The 17382-nt window shown below is 48.5% G+C and overlaps 1 pseudogene; it reads left to right on the plus strand.

The window, feature by feature from the left end:
• Positions 1–17382, plus strand: part of LOC144120886 (nose resistant to fluoxetine protein 6-like) — a 28619-nt pseudogene that overhangs the window by 3231 nt on the left and 8006 nt on the right.

Raw genomic sequence — 17382 nt, forward strand, 5'->3', positions numbered from 1 at the left:
GTAGCAAATAGTGCGGTTGTCCTGTGTGCACCAGGGGTTGAGTGGCTGCGGCTGTGATCGGGGGCGGGCAACCGGACGGTAAGGTGGGGTTGCAGGTCGCTGGGGTTCTAACTGCCGGGTAGGTGGCCTGTAGACGGGCAGCAGGTGAGGGCCGCGACCGCAGGTGGTAGGCAATGCGCGGGTGCGAAGCTCCAGGGCGAGGGATCGTTGGCACCTCCACCACTTGTAATAAGAACACAGCACACTACTAATACAGCAAACACAGCACACCACAGCACACCACAGTAATAAGAGCACAGCACAGTGATAAGCACAGCGTCACGAACAACCAGCGGAACCATCTAGGCACAGATCAGAGACCGCGTTCAGTCCAGAGAACCCACGAGCTTCGGAGTGGAAGGAAGGAAGGAAGGAAGGCCTCAGACGTTGCTGGCACATACCCACTACGGGGGAGTGGCCAAGCCACAGGCGGTTAATTACTGGATACAGAAAATTTTTGACGGGAAAAGCAGTGGAAATAGTATGTAGTCTGATAGATTGGAAGAGGGAAGGAAAGGGGTCCAGTTAACTTGGAGATCGAAGACGGGACAATTGCTTAATGTGCATAATAGTACACAATGCCTGTAATGTTGCAATGTCTTACTGACAGAGATCAGGAAAAAGAAATTAGAATGGGAGTCGCTGCGTTTCTTGAAGAAAATTTTGCACAGCAGAGCGCACACTCCTGTCGCTTCGTCCAAGCAAAGAAGCGCCAATGGAAAGAACAACCGCGGAAGACACAGGCAAGCCCAGTTGATGAAATGGAATTCGCAAAAGACGCTTCCTCAAATGAGAAAAGCGGCGGCAGAACAGCAGGAAGTGATCTATTGTCTCAGGTTCGGCACAAAAAGGGCACAGTGGGGAAGCTGCCAGGCCAGATCTGTGAAGGTAGAAATTTAGAAGGGGAACCCGGCAACGCAAGCGCGTGAAAGAGACCTCTAGTCTGCGTGAGCGCCAGTCTTTGCTACTCCAAGGATGCAGAAGATGCTGATATTCGGGAGACGATGTAAGAGCCGAGGCAGCAAATTCCTGAAATATTGTGTAGCTGCGAAACCTCACCGCAGCTGTATATGCACACGATGGTAGGACAGCAACAATTGGGCCGCTGAGAGAGGCTCTTGCTAAGGAATCTGCAACCTCATTTAAGTGAAAGCCCATGTGACCTGGTACCCAAAGCAACCTTACCGAATTTAGATGCAGCGGAATCAGGAACTTAAAGAGGCGTAATGGCCGAGAGTCAGTGGGCGAGGATAAGGAAGAGCAAATGGACAGAGAGTCTGTCATAACCACGACCTGGGAAACGGTAGATTCTAATTTTCGTAAGGCTAAGATTACTGCTAATAATTCAGCCAGAAAAATTGGAGTGAAGTCAGGAAGACGGAGAGAAAAAGACCAATCCAGTGAAGGTGTTCGGCGCTCGAGCTTCGCAGTGTTCGGCGCTTCTCGTCGTCTTCTTCGTTGAGCGCCAGCGTCTGAAGATTCTAAAGCCCGTGTCCAGTCTTACAACAATGTCTTCTGATATCACTCATTTTAGGTTATTTGAATATGCATACATTACCATTCATCTCTGTAGTCACTTTTCTCTTAACTTTGCTATGGCCTGTTCAGAAGTGGACGCTCTTCTTTTCTTTTATAAACTATTAATGAAACAACCAAATCTCTGCCGATCAGCAAAAAACTAAGCGTCTGTTTTTGTAGCTCTCATGAAAAGCTAAAGATTCTGCCACCTTATGCCAGATTTGCCAGATTTATGCGAAATGTTTCAGTTGCCTGCAAGGTGGTTCGCCAGGGCATTCCTTATTGCTACTCCTGACGGCTCTATTCGGCTACTCGTGCATACTGGTTGGGGACGCCTTTCGTTTGCACTTTGCACCGCACTCAGCCATCCTGCATCACACTCATCACTGAATTGCTCGCAGACATTGTGTAGCACACAAGCAGCTCGGACCACAATGTTCACATTGTGAATACTGCACTCGAGGCCCTTCAACAGCATTCTGAAGCGTGCCTTAACACGTCCAAACGCATTTTCCACGACACGTCTGGCACTTCACAGATGGTAGTTGAAGGTCTGTGCGGGCGACCCAGCAGTTCCAGGAAAGGGGTAGGGCTTCATTACATTCCTCTGCAGGGCGAACGCTTGGTCAGCAAGAAGCACTGGGCCAACTTGCACCCCTTGAATTGTCCTTGTTTCTAATTGAAACAGGTCACTGTCTAAAATACGCGGAAGTCGTGAGATTTGAAACACTGCAGAGTCATTATTTCTGCCAGGACTCCCACTGTTGGTGTACAAAAACTTGTACCTGTGGTCAACCACAGCGAGGAGGATGATGCTGTACCACCCTTTATAGTTAAAATAATCTGCCCCCTCTTCCTTTGGAGGGCACACCTTGATGTGGCAGCCATCCAGGGCACCAACACCTTGAGGAAAGCCACAAACTGCAGCGAACTGGCGCATGTGCTCCTGCAATTCATGCAACTTCGGGAAACACACGAGTTGAGCTTCCAAGTTGTTCACAATTACGGCGCAGAACTCGCGAAATATCATGTTCACAGAGGCAGGGCTCACGCCAAAAAGATTTGCTACAGTCCGCACTTCAGCTGACGTTGCGAGGCGGTAAAGGCCAATCGCCACGCGTTTTTCCAGAGCGATTGCCTTTCGCATGCTGGTGTCTTGCCGACGCATGTTCTCGCAAACGCCCACAATATAGTGAAATGTGGGGCGGTTCATTCTGAAATTATCGCGGAAGCCGCTGTCCGGAAGATGGGGCAGCGTCGTCTCGTACCACGAGTTTGGGCGTGGATACATCCATAACGCTCGCTGCCGCGTGCATTGAAGAACCGCCGCCAACAAAAGGCGTTTCGATCGCCTGCGATGACGCCTACTTTTCGCTTCCAGCATGTCGATTTCGACGCTCAGAGCAAGCTGCTGCATGCGGAGACGTTGAAGTGCTGCCTGATGCGCCGCAAACACAGCCCAAAACTCAACGTCGGCGTCGTCCCCACCGTCCGCCACAGGCCCGCGTGAAGCCATCGCAGCCTGAATGCTGAATGTCGACACACTCACAATACACGATATTGCACACAGAACGTAAGCAGGTAATTAGACGCCGAACGTGACTGTACTGATCACGTACACGAGGTGCGCTTGCAATCAAAAGAGGCACAATGCTCCCACGACGGCTCCCAGCAAAGTAGTGGCTACCAGTGGCTATTATGCCGGCTAAAAAGTCAGCTAAAACCATCGTTTGTAGACTTCTTTTTGCTTTTCGTTAATTTCCGCCACATGCGTAACCAAAGCTCTGCCCCGCAGGGGGTAGTGCGATAAACAACCTTTTTTTTCTTTCATTTATCCTTTTTAAAGTAACCGTATTTAATAATACACAGGTATAGGTGCAGTCACAAATTCGCAATGGAGGTGATCACATGGTGGTTTCCGTCACACTAACCGACATGCCTAAACCGCGTGTAAGCGCGGCCAACTACGGTTTGCGCTAACCATAGTTAAGCCCTATAACCACAGTTAAGCTTAACCATGGTTAAGGCTGCCCGTGTAAAGAGGGTATAAGGTGCCCTTGTGCTGTGCGATGTCAGTGCACGTTTAAGATCCGCAGGTGGTCGAAATTATTCCGGAGCCCTCGACTACGCCACCTCTTTCTTCTTTCACTACCTCCTTTACCCCTTCCTTTACGGCGTGGTCCAGGTGTCCAACGATATATGAGACAGATACTGCGCCATTTCCTTTCCCAAAAACCTACTTTCAATTCATTTTTCGAATTTTACGAAGGAGATGAAACGCTAACGCGCCCGTGTGCTGTGCGACGTCAATGCATCTTAAAGATCCCCAGGTGGTAGAAATTACTAAAGCTAAAGTTTTGCTGGGTGCGAACATGCGACTTCGCCGTGGCGGTGCTCCTAGGAGGCACATGACGTCACAATGCGCGCATCGCCACGGATATTTCTCTCTCTCTCTCTCGCTCCCTATTCACTACTGCGCATGCGCCACTAGCTGCACCGAGCCGAGCCACAGGTATTCCACCGCTGCGCAGCGCCTCTTCTCAAGATCCAACTTTCAATTTTCAGTTTTCTCTTTCTTCTTTATTCTGGGTTCCAACCCGACCGCGGCGGCTGCGTTTTTATGGAGGCAAAACGCTAAGGCGCCCGTCTGCTGTGCGATGTCAGTGCACGTTAAAGATTCCCAGGTGGTCGAAATTATTCCGGAGCCCTCCACTACGGCACCTCTCTCTTCCTTTCTTCTTTGACTGCCTCCTTTAGCCCTTCCCTTACGGCGTGGTTCAGGTGTCCAGCGATCTATGAGACAGATACTGCGTCATTTCCTTCCCCCAATACCAATTATTATTATTATTATTATTATTATTAATAATATTATTATTATTCTTTCCCTCCCTCCTTAATCCCTTCCTTTACGGCGCGGTTCGGGTGTCCACTGAGATATGTGAGACGGTTTCTGTGCCATTTTTTCCCCTAAAAAACCAAACAAAACAAGTGGCCGACGACGTTCATTGTGTTCATGGTGTTGACAACTTTGCAAAGGCCGTTCATTTTCACGAAAGGAAAGACGTACAAACCGGCTCGGCGGGTCAGTGGAGACCTCAATCTCGCTTTCAGGTTCGTGGCGTTGGTGTCCAACTGCAAAAGCCTGCTTTGATTGCGTTCGGCACACTGGATAGACAGCGCGCCCTTTCTGACACCCTGAGAGATGGCATACAGTTAATGGTTGATAGCGAGAGATTGATCACCAAATGAACGCTGCGGCCTAGCTGTTGCTGCAGTGCCGCATGTCAGCCACAACGCTGTCAGCGCTAATGCATTCAGGCCACATCTCTCTCTCACCACCGCCACATGTATCAAAGCACGAACGATGCGTCCCCATTTCCAGGGAGCCAGTTATGCGCTCTTCCTTTCCATAAAGCCATCGCCGCCTAGAACATTGCCGACGCCAACCCAATGAACACAATGAACGCCGACATCTTTCGCCTTGCATATCCTAGATTAGCTGAGCTAATCCACATTAATTTTTCTCGAGCCCTCCACTACGGCACCTCTTTTCTTCCTTTCTTCGTTCGCTCCCTCCTTTATCCCTTCCCTTACGGCGCGCTTCAGGTGTCCGCTGATATGTGAGACAGATACGGCGCCATTTCCTTTTCCTCAAAACCAATTTTCATTTTCTATAGATCGTCAGGTTTCATTGTGTTCATTGCCGCTGGCGTTGACAACGCTCTATAGACTCCGTTGATTTTGAGGAAAGGAAGGTGCATAACTGGCTCCCTGGTACAGTGGACGCCTCCATCGCGCTTTGAGGTACGAGGCGGTGGTGAGAGAGAGATGCGGGCTGCATGCATTAGCGCTGACAACATTGTGGAAGTCACGCGGCGCTGCAGCAATAGGCAGGAGCATTCATTGGTGACCAGCCTCTCGCGATCAATCATTAATTTAACTGCCACTTTCCAGGGTGGCAGGATGGGCGCACTGCCTATCCAGTGCGCGGAACGCACTCAGCGTTAGAAACGCCAAGTCTTGTGTAGCCATGTAACATCACAACTTTCCGCCGCCTATGCAGTCCCCCGTGCGGCCAGGAAACAACCGATCGCTCGGTCTCCAGTAGGTGGTTTATTGCCTGTAGGTGTGAGCCTTCAGCTGCTTGGCAGCAGAGGTGGACAAATGCCCTCATTTTTACTTTTCCTCCCTCACCCTCACTTTTGAATCCATGGCCCTCCCTCACCCTCATTTTGAAACGTTATCCGGCCCTGCCTCGCCCTCACGCTCACTTCGAAAAATTTGCTGGCCCTCCCTCGTCTTCACCCTCACGTCGAAAAATTTGCTGACCCTCCCTCGCTGCGTGTGGCCCGGGGAACGACGGGTGTGTCACAGAATCGCGACGAGTGATGTGTGTGACGGATGCGGTGCAGTTGGAAACACTAGAACACCTGCTCCTTCACTGTGCCACGTTCGCCGATGCTCGTCGCGATATGCTCGCGGCCTATAGGGCGCAAGGCATACTACCAGACTTCATCAAGACGCTATTGTGGCCGCAGGGCAGTGCGCGCACTCGTGAGCGAACTTTGGTGAGCCTCTGTGCATTCTTCGAACACACGGGCTTGACGTCCCGTCTGTTCTCCGTCAGGTAGTTACACGCAATGACCGAACGCTCCGCGAGTTCTACCTTGAACGATTAATAAGTGGACGCCCCACTCCAGTTGTAACAATCACAGTGCTGTGCGCGTGTGTGATTTAATTCCTCTAAAATGAACTAATCCCACGCACAACATGGACACATTTCTTATTGTGTAAATAGTTTGTACGTGTGTGATTTAATTCCTCTAAAATGAACTAATCCCACGCACAACATGGACACATTTCTTATTGTGTAAATAGTTTGTACATATTACTTCTCCCCCTATCCTCTCTTCCTGTCCCCTCACCTCTTTCATTTCAGTTCTCCATTATGCCTGCTATCCTTTATTTCCGCTGCCCCAGCACAGGTGCTTCAGTATCGATGGCAGATGCCGGGCTAGCAAAAATCTTTTCCTTCCTTTTTACTATTATTTTTAATAAAACCACTACCACCACCACCACCCTAACCCTCACTTCGAAAAATTTGCTGGCCCTCTTTCGCCCTCACCCTCACTTCGAAAAATTTGCTGGCCCTCCCTCGCCCTCACCCTCACTTCGAAAAAATTTGCTTGCCCTCCGTCGCCCTCACCCCAACTTCTAAAAATTTGCTGGCCCTCCTTCGCCCTCACCCTCACTTCAAAAAAATTGCTGCTCCTCCCTCCTTAAGTTCCTGATTCCGCTCCACCTAAATTCGGTAAGGTTGATTTGGGTAACAGGTCATATGGGCTTTCACTTAAATGAGGTTGCAGATTCCTTAGCAAGGCCTCTCTCGGCGGCCCAATTATTGCTGTCCTGCCAACCTGTGCATTTACAGCTGCGGTGATGTTTCGCTACTACACAATATTTCAGGAACTTGCTGCCTCAGCTCTTGCATCATCTCCCGAATATCAGCATCTTCTGCATCCTTGGAGTAGAAGTTTGGCGCTCGCGCAGACTAGAGGTCTCATTCACGCGTTCGCGTTGTCGGGTTTCCCTTCTAAATTTCTACCTTCACAGATCTGGCCTGGCGGTTTCCCATTGCGCCCTTTTTGTGCCGAACCTGAGAAAATAGATCACTTTCTGCTGTTCTGCCACCAATTCGCTCATTTGAGGAAGCCTCTTTTGCAAATTCCATTTCATCAACTGGGTTTGCCTGTGTCGTCCGCGGTTGTTCTCTCCATTGGCGCTTCTTTGTTTGGAAGAAGTGACAGGAGTGTGCGCTGTCCGGTGCAAAATTTCTTTAAAGAAACAAGGACTAAGGACCCCTGTCCTTGCGTCTTCCAATCTATCAGCCTACATGCTATTACCACTCCTATTCCCGTCAAAACTTTCCTGTATCCAGCATATAACCGCCTGTATCTTGGCCACTTCCCCGCAGTGGGTATGTGCCAGCATTGTTTGAGGCCTACCTACCTACCTACAGTGTGAGAGACTGGCACTTTCAACAACTACTCTCGTGAACGCGGCTATCTGACGAAGACGACGACATTGCATTGCAAGCACAGCACGAGAGCTTGGCAGTTCATACAGGCATGATGTTAGGACTTCTCCCAACTGATTGTTCAAATTAGGGAAATGTATAAACCTACCGACTTAAAATCGGAGTGGCAATCCTTCTTGGTGATGCGCTCAGCCTATACCTCGCGTCTACTGCTCTGTTGCTGTCTTTTTGCGACGTGTTTCGTGGCGTATCCTAAAAGCTTTGTAAATAATTTAGTTAATGTAAATAGAACTTATTTTCAATCTTATAAATGTCATACTTAAAGAAAATCCGTGGCGAAGGCGTAACTGATTTTTTAGTGCCGCCGCGAGTTCGGATCCCGCTCCCTCAGTTCAAATTTTTTTATTTCTTTACTGTCTTCCCCTGGTGCGGTGTCGGCTTTCCGCTGCAGTGAGGCCCTTAAGCGGTCACTTAAAATAAAACATTACTGAGGCTACTTGAAAATCAGACGGCTCGCTAAACTGCAGCATTTGGGCTGAATAATAGTAATTACTAACTCCCCGAGTCTGGAGTAAAAGATTCCTGTGGTGTCCATTTTAGTGCTATATTACTTCCAATCCGCCGAAAAGTGGTTGTCTGTCCGAAACCTGCTTCTATCACGTGGGCCACCTTGGTCACGTGACGTTGTGACGTCATCACAAGCTGCCCATCGGATTGTGAGCAAACGACCCATCGTGGCAGTTCAATTTAATGATTAGTCGCGAAAGATTCCCCAGGAAGAACATAGGTATCACAAGCCCCAGTTCTGGCAATACCTGCCATCGCAGGGCAGTGGCACGTAGCTTAACCTCTGTACCTCAGCGTCTGGAGCGAAGTCAGGACTCCCAGGTATCTGTGATTGTAAGTAATGACCAATTCTACCGCAGTACAAGTCTAAAATGATGCAATAACAAGCAACCTTACATCATATGACATATCCACCAAAGTAAGCATGTTCTTCCAAGCAACAGCATAGAAATTCAGGATAAACCATGCGAAATAGGACTAACAATGCTAGCGCACGATAATTCATTATTAACCCCAAGCGGAACCGCCCGTGATATTTTTGCTTGCACGTCTATGCCATACTCAAACACTGAGTGCCAATTACCTACAATGTCTGCTAGACATTTAGTTCATAAAATTAGGCGCGCGATTACGCGGTTACAGCTCTTACCAGGGACAGAGTTAAACCTAGAGATGTTGATGTTATTCGGAGAGCAGTACAACTTCTTTTAGCACATCGTACAATGCAAGGCGGAGCGAGCGACATTCAGACTAAGGTTGTTAAGGTGCTGCTTTATTTTTAGGGTAAGGCTACTGTGGTCGCCCTTGCCCACCACACTGCGGCACCCCTTTCCCATGCCACATTTCCAGAAAAAATAGCACATAGAAAGAAGATATGACTGTACTGACTACTCACAGCGTGAAAAAAAAAATTCTACACCAACGCCGCCAACAGGCTTTGATTCGACAGTGGAATGTCGCAAAAGCATTTTTTTTTTATCCGGAGTTCCCGGGTTCGAACCCGACCGCGGCGGGTACGTTTTTATGGAGGAAAAACGCTAAGGCGCCCGTGTGCTGTGCGATGTCAGTGCACGTTAAAGATCCCCAGGTGGTCGAAATTACTCCGGAGCCCTCCACTACGGCACCTAATTCTTCCTTTCTTCTTTCACACTCTCTCTTATCCCTTCCCTTACGGCGCGGTTCAGGTGTCCAACGATATATGAGACAGATACTGCGCCATTTCCTTTCCCCAAAAACCAATTATTATTCGCTGCAGCCTATACTGTAAAACCTAACTGCGATAAAATCTGACTTCGTTCCCGCAACGAAGGCCCAGAACTTGGGAATTCAACAACCTTACTAGGTATAATTACTACCTTACTAGGTAGCGATGGCGTAGAGGTAGAACATCCGCCTCGCGTGCAAGAGTACCGGGGTTCAAATCCTGGTGCTGCGCAATTCTCCACCGGGTTTAAAATAAAAAAAATCCGCGTGTCGATGGAATCACATAACCAGGCCTGGAGGGCGGCCTGATCTCGGTAACCAGAACCGACAACGCACGCTCTCACCAGAGCAGGATTTGGCCACCCTGGTGTAGTATACTTGGCCACAACCTTCTATGATCAAACCAATTAACCCTCGGACCTCAGTCCCCAGCGGCTGCAGAGCAACTGACCACGGCGGCGGTCAGACCTGTGACGCAGCGGAGGGTGCTAAGAATCTCTGGCTCCGGACAGGCCGCCATTGGAATCTGAACCTGGCAACGTTTAACGCTAGAACTTTAGCTAGAGAGGCTAGCCTAGCAGTGCTGTTTGAGGAACTAGCGGGAATTAAATGGGATGTGATAGGGCTGAGCGAAGTTAGGAGGACAGGTGAGGCGTATACAGTACTAAAGGACGGACACATACTGTGCTCTCGCGGGTTAGAGGACAGGCGAGAACTAGGTGTGGGATTTGTCATTAATAAGGATATAGCTGGCAACGTAGAGGAGTTCTACAGTATTAACGAGAGGGTAGCAGCTATAGTATTTAGGCTGAATAGGAGGCACAAGCTGAAAGTGGTGCAGGCCTACGCACCCACATCCAGCCATGATGACCAGACCGTTGAAAGTCTCTATGAGGACGTAGAATCGGCAATGAATAAAGTAAAATCGCAGTGCACTGTACTGATGGGCGACTTCAATGCGAAGGTGGGCAAGAAGCAGGCTGACGACCACGCGGTAGGTGACTATGGGATAGACTCTAGAAATAGCAGGGGAGAGTTATTAGTCGAATTCGCGGATAGAAATAATTTACGGATCATGAATACCTTCTTCCGCAAACGAGAAAACAAGAAGTGGACCTGGAAGAGCCCCAATGGTGAGATTAAAAATGAAATCGACTTCATACTATGCGCTAAACCTGGCATCATTCAGGATGTGGCCATCCTCGGAAAGGTACGTTGTAGCGACCACAGAATGGTAAGGTATAGAATTAGCTTAGACTTGAAGAGGGAACGGAAGAAGCTAGTGAAGAAGAAGACCATTAACCAGTTAGCCGTAACAGGGAAAGCACAGGAGTTTAGGATAGCGCTGCAAAACAGATATTCGGCTTTAACTGAGGAAGATGATATTGATGTTCATTCAATGCACGATAATCTGACAGCCATCATTACGGAGTGCGCAGTAGAAGTAGGCGGTAAAACAGTTCGAAAGCATACCGGGAAGCTATATCAGGTGACGAAAGATCTGATTAAGAAGCGCCAAAACATGAGGGCATATAACCCTACCGATAGAATAGAACTAACGGAGCTATCAAAGTTTATAAATAAGCGCAAGGTAGCTGACATAAGGAAGTTTAATATGGAGAGAATCGAGTATGCTATAAAGAATGGAGGTAGCCTAAAAACAGTGAAGAGGAAACTAGGCATAGGTAAAACCCAGATGTATGCATTAAGAGACAAGCAGGGCAATGTCATTATCAATATGGATAAGATAGTTAACCTAGCCGAAGAGTTCTACACAGACCTGTACAGTAGCCAATGTAATCAGAGCGTTAATGAGAAAGACAGCAGTGCACAGCAATGCGTCATCCCGCCTGTAACGAAAGATGAAGTAAAGAAAGTCTTAGAAGCAATGAAAAGGGGAAAAGCAGCTGGGGAGGATCAGGTAACAGTAGATCTGTTGAAGGATGGAGGGGACATCGTGCTAGAAAAACTAGCCACCCTGTATACGCAATGCCTTATGACCTCGACTGTACCAGAAGCTTGGAAGAATGCAAACATTATCTTACTTCATAAGAAGGGAGACGCCAAGGACTTGAAAAATTACAGGCTGATCAGCTTACTATCCGTTGCCTACAAAGTATTTACTAAGGTAATCGCTAATAGAGTCAGGGCAACGTTAGACTTTAATCAACCAAATGATCAGGCAGGCTTTCGTAAAGGATATTCCACAATAGATCATATTCACACTATCAATCAGGTGATAGAGAAATGCGCAGAATATAACCAACCTCTATATATAGCTTTCATTGATTACGAGAAAGCATTCGACTCAGTGGAAACCTCAGCAGTCATACAGGCATTGCGTAATCAGGTGGTAGAAGAGCCTTATGTCAAAATACTGGAAGATATATATAGCAACTGCACAGCTACTATAGTCCTCCATAAAGTCAGCAATAAAATTCCAATAAGGAAGGGCGTCAGGCAAGGAGACACGATCTCGCCAATGCTGTTCACCGCATGTTTACAGGAGGTATTTCGAGGCCTGAATTGGGAACAATTGGGAATAAGAATAAATGGAGAATACCTAAATAATCTGCGATTCGCTGATGACATTGCCTTGCTGAGTCACTCAGGAGGTGAACTGCAAATCGTGATCAATGAGTTAGACAGGCAGAGCAGATCGATGGGCCTAAAAATTAACATGCAGAAAACCAAGGTAATGTTCAACAGCCTAGCAAGGGAACAACAGTTCACAATTGGTAGCGAGAACCTAGAAGTTGTGACGAAATACGTCTACTTAGGGCAGGTAGTGACAGCTGATATGGATCATGAGAGGAAGATAACTAAAAGGATAGGAATGGGGTGGAGCGCATATGACAAATTCTCGCAGATCATGAGTGGCAGTTTACCAATTTTTCTCAAGAGGAAAGTGTACAACAGCTTTATCTTACCGGTACTCACCTACGGGGCAGAAACGTGGAGGGTAACGAAAAGTGTTCAGCTTAAGTTACGAACAACGCAGCGAGCCATGGAAAGAAAAATGATAGGCGTAACGTTAAGAGACCGGAAGCGGGCAGAGTGGGTGCGGGAACAAACGTGGGTTAATGACATCCTAGTCGAAATCAAGAGAAAGAAATGGGCTTGGGCAGGCATGTAATGCGAAGGCAAGATAACCGCTGGTCCTTAAGGGCAACGGAGTGGATTCCAAGAGAAAGTAAGCGGAGCAGGGGGCGGCAGAAGGTTAGGGGGGCGGATGAGATTAAGAAGTTTGCAGGCAAAGGGTGGATGCAGCTGGCAAAGGATAGGGTTAATTGGAGAGACATGGGAGAGGCCTTTGCCCTGCAGTGGGTGTAGTAAGGCTGATGATGATGACTAGGTATAATTTTTACGTGTTTTACTTTTCACTCTGATCATCCGACAGAGACGGGGATGATAATAAAAAAGTTGACTGCGGTACCATGGATCCCGTCGTACTGGCAGCCACCCGCACGGCCCGGCCAGTGGCCACTTGTCGCACTATACAGGGTGTTTCACCGAATCTTTTACAATATTTTAAAAAAAAGCTTTCTGAGCTAGAAGACCACATTTTTCGGTGGTGTAGTACATCATGACGACGGAGAAGGTGTGCTGAACCCGAGTTTTGTGTTCACCTGGTGTACCTCCAGAGTGCAGAAACTACGTCTTCCCCGGGATCTACACCCTACTAAGTAGAGTTTTAAAACGGGAATTCATAACAGACGGCACATGCGAAAGCGTTAGCCCGGAGTACGTTTAGGGCCACCACCCTCGCACTCGAATAGTGAATTCTGCCCTCCCTCACCCTCACCTCCTGATGTCTTCCCTCCCTCGCACTCACCTCACCATGTCCTTCCTCCCTCACCCTCGTCCTCACGTATTTTCATCCGGCCGCCCTCCCTCACCCTCACCTCACCGAGTAAAATCCTCATGAGGTGAGGGTGAGGATGCCCTCGTGAGGATGCCCATCTCTGTGTCCGACAGAAGCATCCATAGAGAGTGCGCTGTGACGCGGAGCGGACAGGCGCCTTTTTGCATAACGAAGATGACAACAAAGATTGCGGTCCGCAGCAGGCGGTGTTTCCCAGTCATGACTCGGCAATGATGTATCATGGATAATGAATCATGAACACAATCCCAGACGCGCCAGATCACTCCCTACCTAACTCATAGCTTGCAAAAGGCTAAGAGAGCAAATCAAAGCAATTCTCGCCTACCAGAGCCAGCGCAACGTGCATTGATGAAGTGAACCTGTGAAAACTTCTCTATGTATGGTGATCGAATAAGTTTTTCAAGTTGTCAAATTCTTTAATCACCATGATAATACGTACGGAAAAGGCGATAAGAAAAAAATACGGGCAATTGCTAAGCTCGATTCTTCCTGATAATACTGTATTTATTGTTGCGATGTCGTGACAGGTGTCTTATACAGCTACGGCTCGCTAAGATTTCTGTAGCTAATAACGGAACTCAGAGCTGGGACTAGCGAAAATACACTCGCACTATTTTCATTTTTTGAAACTGTACTAGGCCCCGTGGTCGACTTGCAGAAATGACCCATTAATCACATCAACTAGAATACTTACTCCAATCCTTTGTTGAATTTATTGTCTACAGTCAATTTTTAATGACTACAGTGGACTTAATTGATCATGCAGCAGCGATTAGGGCCAGGTTCCGTCATGAACAGCTGCTTGCCAACAGTGTATACCACAATGCACCTCTCGGCAAAGACAACAAGAGAAAAGCGATAAACTGTTCAGACTATTTCTTAACATTAGCTATAACTGACCAGCGCACGCTGGGAGACGGTTTATTAAAAAGATTAAAATATACCCAGTCTTCGCATCGTCTTTTCTGACCATAAGTGTTCGGAACGGATCTCTGTCAGCGAGTGAACAACAGTTGACGCAGTGCATTGCAGCTCTCTGACATCACCATCGCATTTTCTTCTGGCGCAGTGGTGGTCGCCATGGGCAAGCCTCAAGCTGGCATAACCCTTAAACGTATCGCGATGTACGGCCAGTACGACGAGTGCCTCGGCATCCGGCATCAAGAGGGTCTCTTCCAAAGCAGGTACTGCAAGGTACACCTGTACCACGACGCCTTCCCAATGCCTCCCAAGCTGATGACGGCCGCCGAGAAGTTCATCAAGCACCACAAACTCTAAGTGAGTGCCAGCAGTTGGCGCCGCAGAAATTGGACGCATGTGGCGCGTGCTTCCTTCGCGGTATACACTGCACTACGGAAAACATCAGTACGATGCTGATCGCATTTGCACGACTTGCAGCGCTCGACGGAACCGAAACTCTTACGGAGAGGATGGTGGCAAAGAACGCAAGAACTGAAACAAAGATAACACTGTCAAGTCATGCACGTCCTAAAAGAGTACGGCATTCGTGCATTCAAAACATGTGCATGAATGCTTTTGAAAATCAACGGCTTTCGATTGACGACAGTCGGATGTTGTACGTTAACAATACAAGCCTTCATTGTTGCCCCCTCAAAGTGTTCGTGTTCTCTAACGGTGGATCTAGCATCAGTCGTTAAAGGGATAAGTGGGCCATAACCGCTAGAGTTCATGCCACTGCATCTCTGGGCTGTTTCAGAGCTTCAGTTGGAGGGTTACATAATTAGAAGGGCGAATTTTATCGTGTTTGAGAGCGCTGAGGTTTTCAATGTTTTTATGTCGGCGCCTCACAGACAAATTTTAATGCTACTCTTCTGCTCTGTTTTGTTAGTTTTTTGTGTGTGTTCGTTTTTTATGGCCGCTTAATTTACGAGTTCCTTCTGTTCTTTGCTTCTTTCATCTCAGTTGTAATAGTATGTCGGCAGTGTCTTCGAACTGGCAACCAACTATATCACAACCATAGTCCCGCTACTCAAGTACAGCGCTTGCATACCTTGCGTGTGTCAGCAAGAAGACGTGCAAGTCATCATTGATCGCTGTAAGTACACCCCGAGGTGCGAGGAATCACTTGCGCGTGTGTTCCAGCAGCTTCCACCACAGGCCTCGTAGCATGTGAGACCAAATCAAACAAAGACGACACCAGTACCGTGGTGCTGTTGTAATGCTCCTCCTTTTGCTATAATTCAGCTGACCTTACAGTATTAACATGCTGAAACCGAGGTACTGCTTCTCATACCACCAACTATTACAAAAGGCATCTCCATTTCTTCAAAGCAGTAGTGGGTGATCTCAAGGTTAATCTCAAGGCTCCGTGGTGCAAGATTGACCAGCCAGTCAAGTTGGACCAACACCAAACCCTGATTGTGTAAGTAATGAGGAATATGTGCACCTTGAGACGTTGATTTATTTATTTTTATTTATTTATTTAATTTTTAATGGGACCGACGGCAGCAGTTCAAGCAGCGCAGCGAAGAGGTAGACGAAGGGCAGCTGCGATTTCGAGTGATGCCTGTGTGTCCAATCCCCCAGTGTGGGTATGTGCCATCTTTTGATAGGCTAACAACAACAACAACAACAACAACAACAACAACAACAACAACAACAACAACAACAACAACAACAACAACAACAACAACAACAACAACAACAACAACAACAACAACAACAGCAACAACAACAACAACAACAACAACAACAACAACAACAACGACGACGACGACGACGACGACAACGACAACGACGACGACGACAACAACAACAACAACAACAACAACAACAACAACAACAACAACAACAACAACAACAACAACAACAACAACAACAACAACAACAGCAACAACAATTGTGTCCATCGCGTCGCTGTTCGACTAACGCCCACCGACCTGCGCTTCTAATAAACACCTTTATCCTTCGTGGGTGTGTCTCGGTTCCCGTCCCGCTCTTCATCCTGGAACTTCAAAGCGGAACGCTTCTCGTCCTAACCACCATGCCACAAGGTCCAAGCTAACCATCGCAGCCCATCCCTACCACCTTGCTCTGTTCCGGCTTGCCGCGCCAGCGTGACCACTCTTTAGTGGCACCGACGACCAGGACGTCCACGATCGGCTGTCCTATTACGAGCGCGTCAGCAGTTGCAATCTCTGGGACGATTTCGTTAAACTGAGAAACGTCCTTTTCTACCTCACGGACGTTGCCAACCTACGGTTTCGCAACTATGAAGCCGACTTTCGCACTTGGTCCTCCTTTAAGACGACCTTCGCCGACGTTTTCGGCCGCCCCGCCATGCGGAAAATTCGCGCCGAGCAACGTCTTCGTGCTCTAGCTCAGCTACCGCCAAAGGCATTCACTAGTTATATCGAAGATATCGTTGATTATGGAAGCGTGTCAACCCGTCCATGACGGTAACTGATAAAATCAACCACATCCTTAAAGGGATCGCCGATTACGCATTTCAGATGCTCCTGGCGAAGAACTCCAGCTCCGTCGCTAAGTCATCCAGCTGTGCCAAAGTTACGACGAACTCCGAAACAACGTGTAACTACGCGGCAGTCCGGCGCGTCTGCAGAGGGTCTCGATGTCTTGGCCCTTGGTGGCTTGTCTTCTGAGCAGTCCCAGCACGTCAAAGACTTCGTCCGCGAAGAAGTCGCTCGCCAGCTTTCTCTGCTACATCACATTCTAGACCTCCTCTGCCCTACTCCCGACCGGGCAGCATCCCTCATGCTCACTATCCGCCGTGCTATTCAGGAACAGTTCGCTGCAGTTTTGCTATCCAGCCGCCCACTCCCACCTGTGGCAGCACCGCTCTCCTATGCTGAAGCAGTCAGCTGTACACGGCGGTCGCCCACCCCTGCCGCTTACCGTAGCAGCCCGGCCTTTTATGCTCCACCGGCGTCCATGCCACCGCGACAAGCCGCGTTCCGTCGACCGCGCCGACACCCTACGAACCCTTGGCGTACCGACGACAATCGGCCAACGTGGACGCTTGCGGGCTTCCGGGCTATGTCGCACGTCTTTGCCGCCAGCGATTCCTTCGTTCTGGGGATGCCGTGCACACGTTCCGCTACGATTCCGAGCGGCGCCCTTGCCTAGTGTCACTTCTGGCTCATCTACGCTT

Source organism: Amblyomma americanum, chromosome 1 (assembly GCF_052857255.1).
Source record: "Amblyomma americanum isolate KBUSLIRL-KWMA chromosome 1, ASM5285725v1, whole genome shotgun sequence".
NCBI classification, from domain to species: domain Eukaryota; kingdom Metazoa; phylum Arthropoda; class Arachnida; order Ixodida; family Ixodidae; genus Amblyomma; species Amblyomma americanum.